Here is a 7056-nt window from a genome sequence, read left to right as displayed (position 1 = left end):
AATGATGAAACCCAGAATTTGTGGAAGTTTAATGCTTTCCTCCTTCAGAGCTGTAAATCCACAGAAACCAGCTTCAGAGCCTGCACAGGTGGGAAGGCAGGTAATTGTGGACAAGTCTACTCTTCCTCCACAGTGTTAACAATGAGTCAGTTCACCTCCCTCCCATACTAACACACTACTTGGCACCTCACAAATTGAACTGCAACACTGATCTGCTTAACCAGACCCCAAATCAACTAGTACAACAGATAGTAATGTCTGACACAGTTAGCAAACTCAGTCATATGCTTGAGCTAACTCGGTATCCTTTATTTACACCAATGTACTAATGGCCAAAGAATTAGCTGCCTACCATATTCTGCCTACAGTTTAAATACTTCCAGGTGATGTTGAAAGCCCCACAAATGTTCAAAATTGACATCTGTATTGAACACATTTCCACTGCACAAATACAGTTAACTAACTTGCTGCAGGATATGCACCAACCACTAAGCAGAATATGCATCCACTAGATGCATATTCATATTAGGAATAAGCCATTCACTGCCTTGGGAGTTCACTGCTTAACAAAATCAACACAAGACATACTCCTCCGTCCTCAGACGCTATATATACTTCAGTAAATACACCACGTAAAAACTACAACAATAAAGAAAAATTCAAAGGGAGAGATAAACTCTTACAACAGTCTCAATATAACAGAAACCAACTTTTTTCCCCTACTATCAAGTGCTTAGTGTGAATCAGTTTACAACTGTGCTTTACCATCACAAAGGTGTGTCAAAATATGATGCTTCGTAGATAAAGCAGCATCTGGAGTGGCAAGTAAGAGCAGCAGCAAAGTATCAGATGTCAGTATTGCTTGAAGTTTGTAATTTAGCCAAGCTTCATCACCCAGCTGACAAAACAAACCATTCTTTAACTGAGCCGAATTTAAAATGCCATGTTTAAAGTTGTTTTATGCAAAAGGTACTGATGCAGCTCTTCACAGCTAAAGAAAAAGGATGAAAAGAGGAAAAAAGCCACTGTTCCCAGAATTACCGTGGAGAAAGAAAATATCCCAGAGACTACCAATACCGTCAAAGCATCCTTGAAAATAAGAGCTGGAAGTAGTAAAAGAGTAAAGAATAATGGTATGACACTACAGAGGAAAATCATGACCAGCCCTGGTCTAACTCTCCTTTCCCTCCCCTTTCACCCCAAACCCACTAAGTGAATAGAGAAAAGACACGGAAGACTGGATTTGACTGCACTTGTAATCAAACACAACAATTAACAATATTTTTTTATTAGAAGTACGTTTCACATGCAATTTCAAAATATCAGGTTTTCTAAGCATTACAAATAGAAGCACGGCTCAGAAGGATAAGCCACTCACTGCCTTGGGAGTTCACTGCTGAACAAAGTCAACACAAGACATTTCCTCCTCCATCCTCCTAATCTTTTGGAGTTTTGGTTAAATGCAGAGAATTTCATTACAAAAATAATACTATTGCTATTTTTTCCACTTTCCCAATATCAGCGCCATTAGCCTACTGATTTGTACATACACAAAACTTGAGATGCCATTGTATAGCTAAAACCAAAAATTCACAAACATGTTAAAAAATTCTTAGCTCCTGATCTCCCAAAACGAAAATCTCAGACTAAGAGAGAATGATGGAATGTCGTCCCACCCTGCTGTCTGGTTATTCTGCGATGTGTAATACTGAAAGGTCAGTTATTTTCTTTTTAATCTGCAGTTGCTACACTGGTGCCTCTTCAGGGAAATTATTTTCTAAGGTCTCCCTGAACAAGCAATTTTACAAGTGCTGATAATGAAGGCAACCATTTAGAACTGCAGACAGCAATCCCAGCGAAGGCTGCTCAATTTTCCTTTAAAAAAAAAAGAGAAAGAGGCTTTGTTTTCAAAGCATAGACTCAAACTAACACTTCCCAATGCCATTTTTTCCACTTGCTAATCAAAAATCTCCCAGCCAACATGACAGCCTTTTAATCTCAACTGCAAGTTAATTGCTCACCCTATTCAAAATAAATAGTCTGATCTGTAGGAGACACAAATCACCAGCCACTAGTCTGAAGAGGTATCACAGCACTGCTGATTCTGGGTTGGTCGCCAGTAAACGTTCGGTTTGTTACAGAGAAGCAGTACATCTAACAATTTGGATCCGCTCAAGAAAAAGCTAAAAGTGAACTGATTCATTCTTCCACTTTTAATCCAAGTGCTATGAAAAAAGGAAGGAATGATTATATCATTATTTCCTCCGAACGCACTGCATACAAACAAGAACAGAGAGCTTTCTGCCACTTAATTGACACACCACCAGCTGCTCTGGAAGCACGAGATCCATAAAAGGCAATTTTAAGGACTACACATCTCCATGAGAGAAATATATAGAAACGGCTGAAATAGTGTATGTGAAGCAGTATTATCAACTTATTACCTTTTAAGATTAAGCATGAAGGACTTGGCTTCTCAGTGCAGCTTCCTATTCTGCTACTGACTTACTTGAGATTAATAACCGCGTGGTTCTGTGGGAACAGGTTTACTGAAGCGTTAGGCTATCCAGTTAGAAGAGCACTGTCTTCCAAAAAAAGATCTAGCATAGCAGGCTCGTTTGCAGCAGTGTTTTCTAACAAAGCAAAGACTCTAATACTTTAAATAACTCCACTCTATCGGACAGTAAATCAGTGCAGTAAAGCTTTAGCAGAAATTTGTTATTTCCTCTCCACAGCTGAAAAGTTGTTTAGCTTTTGAACAGAAGAGGTCTTCCTGTATCAGTATCCTCACAGTTATGTAAGAATTGCAGTGACTAAATCTACCCTTGGATTAGTTAACTCACAGGTTCATCTCCTTTCATCCCCCTTAACTCAAGCTTGTACACAGATTTAAAAACAAACCAACCCAACAACAAAGCAATAAATATTTTTTGGATGCTACTAGAATATTTTTGCATCTTTCAGAATTCTGTACAAAAGCATCTCTAAAAACACCGTTAGAGAACTGTGATCCTAACCCCTTGGCCTGACCCAGCAGAGCAGATTCAGGCAGCTCTCTAGATCTCTATCAAAGCCAGTAAGTGATCCACTCCCACAAATATGAATACAGGATTAGATTCCAAATGTTACTGCATGCTCATTCCCAGATTTCTTCCCAGATTCCCAGCTGTAACACTGTCGCCTTGCTTGCGCCTTCTATTCTTGAAGATTTAAGCAGAAACAGGATAAGTGTTTCTGCTGGTTTTGAAAAACACCCCTAGCCCCAAACCCAGCGGGGTTCAGAAAAGCTTTCAGAAGCACGATCCCTCTAATTTCAGTAGTGTTTACACCCACATTCACCACGACAGTAAGAAGTCAGTGTCCAAAGAGAGGGACTGTGTTAACATACTCCAGTTTATCTGAACATTACCTTTCTTGGGGAATGGGAGCGAGATCAAGCCTGCTCTTGGCAGGAGAGCGAGCTGTTTGTAAGAAGCCGCTAGTTGGAAAACTTCCACAGACTGCTGCCCAAATGCTAATGACTCAAAGATGCAACTTGAACACAAACATCTGAACTCGGAGTGTAGCAGAAGTACATCTTGAGGAAATTAAAATATCAGTGTACATCAAAGTGCAATCGTTTCACAAAAAAACAGTCTGTGAAGGACTCCAGAGGTCCTCCACTCCACAGCACTACCCCCGTGCAGAATCAGCTACAGGCAAGCCCTTTCTTTAACGATGCTTGTCTATCCTATTAAAGTCTCCAAGACCGAGTAAATAATGGCTGTCAGCAATCTATCGCCAGTATCACCAGCCACTAACAGTCCTGAATATACTTTTCGGTGTCTCCTAGAAGCCAACACTTCAGACACCAGCTCTTTCAAGTAACGTTATCAGCATTCCTCAAATGGAAAGGGGCAAACAGTAAACTCTGGCAGTTTTGGTAGTAAGGTGTAACTTCATACCAAATACTACCACCTGCCTTTCCAGCCGGGTAGTTCAAAGGGAAGTGCAACATCCTGTCCCTAGGGAGGCACAACCCCATCCATTACTACCTGCTGGGTCAACTGGCTGGAAAGCAGCTTGGCAGAAAAGAACCAGAGCCCTTGGTGGACATTGAGTTGAGGACAAGCCAATGGGCCTCTGAGGCAAAGAACAGTATCCTGGGCTGCAGTTGGAGGAGTGTTGCCAGCAGGACCAGGGCTCTACCCGGCACTGGTGAGACATGCGGAGTATTGCATCCAGCTCTGGAGGGAGTCCAGTGAAGGGCCACTAAGCTAACCGACTGGGGCACCTCTCACGAGGAAAGGCTGAGTCGGGCCTGCCTAGTGCAGAGAAGCCTTGGGGGGGGTCAAACCAATGTCTATAAATACCTAAAGGGAGGGACACAGGCTCTCTTCAGTGGTGCCCAGTGACGATCAGCAAACTGAAACACAGGAGATTCCCTCTGAACATCAGGAAAACTTTTTACTGTGAGGGTGACCAGGCACAGCCACAGGCTGCCCAGAGAGGCTGCGGCATCTCCATCCTTGGAGATACTCAAAAGCCACCTGGATACAGTCCTGAGCAACTGGCTCCAGGTGACCCTGCTTGAGCAGGGGGGTTGGACAAGATGACCTCCAGAAGTGCCTTCCAACCTCAACCACTGTATGAATTGGCAATACACATTACAGCTGTACACTGAGGAAACCAGGGCTCCCAGAGTAAGCGTGACCTATTAAAACTGCCAGTACCAGTCTTCCAGCTGAAATGCATCGCAGGATAGGAAAGGTAAGCAACAAAATGCTTGTGGTTACCCATGGAACCAGGCGTTTCTTCCCTAGCTTATTATACCAACTACAGTCAAAGAACACTGCATCTCCCAGATTCACGCAGAACATCAAACATCTGCTGCTGGAAATCCATATTCCTTTGCACAGAAATAAATGCTTTTGGGGTGTAACTTCCATCCCACACAATTTAGTTTTTACAACACTGTTTCCTTTGAATGCAACTTCATTTCATATTCTTGTCAGCTGGTCATTTTGCCCTTAACACTTGTACTCACAGAACCATGTTTGCAGTGCTGTGAACTGTAAGGAAAGGCAGTAACAGGAGTAAACTGCTAAGAATCTGCTGAATTCTGGATGGTTTACACCAGCTTACTCTTACTGCAAGTAGCTACTTTGTACTCTTACTTTACATTTTTACTTTGGAAAAGTCAAACATTACTACTAAATTTCTCTACAGACTAGGTGCAGAGTGTTTATCACCATTCTACACACTACTGGGGGAAACAGATCCGTTTGGAAATGATTACTGCAGAGCAATTTCTCAAATTCTTCGAAAAATCGCAACCATCACCTGCCTCATTCCTTTCCATGACACTCTTTAGGTCCAATATCCCAGAGCGCTGGAGTGAGAACCGACTGAAATTACAGAATGCAAGTGTTTACACTCTCTGCTTTGAAGGATGTGAGTGGATACCGACAATTAAAGTTAGGTAGCAGCACTGGGAGTAAACATTTTACACCTAGTAATTGAAGCTCCCCGGTTTCCTATCCCTCAGCAGACAATGGGCAGGGGCTGACTGCTGCCATCTCAAACTGCCACCGCAGGGGTCCTGACCCACAGTCCAAAAGGCAAGGGAGCCTGTCAAAACTAACACTCTTCACCTCCGTTTCAAGACAGGACATTCATCAAGATGGTATTAAACAGTGTTACGCAATAACTCAGCATCCTTAGCCTGGATCATTCATTCTGGATGAAGCTTGGCTGAGGTTATCCAGAAAAGGGCAAGAGCAGCACATTCCTGCCTCAGAACCTAACCACTACTTGAATTTTCATAAACCCTTCCAATATTGTTAATTTAAAAGACAAGAATTTACAATGACAGAGATATATTGTCTAGTGTTCCCTCCAAGAATATCACAGAAAAACGGCATACTAAGCTACGGAACTACGTATTCTTCAACTACAGAGCAGATAAAATGTACTCCTATTAATGACAAATGGAGAGCTCAGTAGTCGCAGTTCTCTGAATTCTGATGTTTTCCTGAGTGTCTGGCAACGAGCTTATCTGGAAAACGATACACTGGCTAAAAACCTCACTGCCTAAAAACCACCGGTATGTCAAGAAGCAAATGCTGTAACACACACACACAAATAAAAACAACTCATCTCTGAACAGCAAAAACCACCAAGCACAAAATTCCTCAATAGTGTTATCCGAATAGGTTGACTCTTACACACCAAAACCAATATAAATGGAAGCTAACAGAAGGAGCTTGAACAAAGTAAGGGGCACCCTGACCTACTGCTGTTCTGTTTCTGGGCTACTACACAGCAGATGGCCAAAGTGGGAAGAGTCACAGGGAAGTCATAGCAATGTCCAACCAAAACTGGTCCTAATAACTAGGCTTTTGCTCCTAGGTGACCTATAACAACCTGAGAAGACGATCCAGTATTATCCTCATCTCCTAGGAGCATCAGGAAACGCCTACTGCACTATTACACTCCCTCAGAGGGTGTGTGTGGTGGTGGGGAATCTATGCCTGTAGTTCGCTTACAGCATCTACCAGTTAGCATTTATAATATTAAATACTGACACCATTTTTAGTATCTGTGTTTGCTTCTTCACTCACCCCGACTCTCAAGTCTTACCCTTGTTTGGGTGAGCAATCTCTACACTAAACTTCTCCAGATTCCTCCTGCAAGGAACACGAATGGCCCACACCGTGCTTCATTTGGATTCAGAAGACAAGCTGAGTAACCAGTGCTGAGAGCAATCCCATAAAGGCCAAGAGAAAAATGAACTCTAGTCTGGCCCCAGAAAAGACTCAAGCCTCTGCAGAACAGGCAGGGCTCCATGCCAATGCCCAGTCAGCAGTAGGAAATGTGGGAATCGCGACATCCACCTCTTCTTCTCAGCTCTGTCAGGCTCTACTCAGCAGAACCAAGCAGAACGTGCAATTAAGTAGAAAAAGGGGAATCCTCTCTATCAGCTATGACACCCAAGAGCTGCAGGATTTTAGGCAAAACCCGTTCTTTCTCCACTTTGCTTAAATAGGTTCTGCATCAATGAAAAGCTATTCTGCC

The sequence above is a fragment of the Eurypyga helias genome, unplaced genomic scaffold (genome assembly GCF_000690775.1).
Source record: "Eurypyga helias isolate BGI_N326 unplaced genomic scaffold, ASM69077v1 scaffold17087, whole genome shotgun sequence".
In the NCBI taxonomy this organism is placed as follows: domain Eukaryota; kingdom Metazoa; phylum Chordata; class Aves; order Eurypygiformes; family Eurypygidae; genus Eurypyga; species Eurypyga helias.
This window is presented reverse-complemented; position numbering follows the sequence as displayed.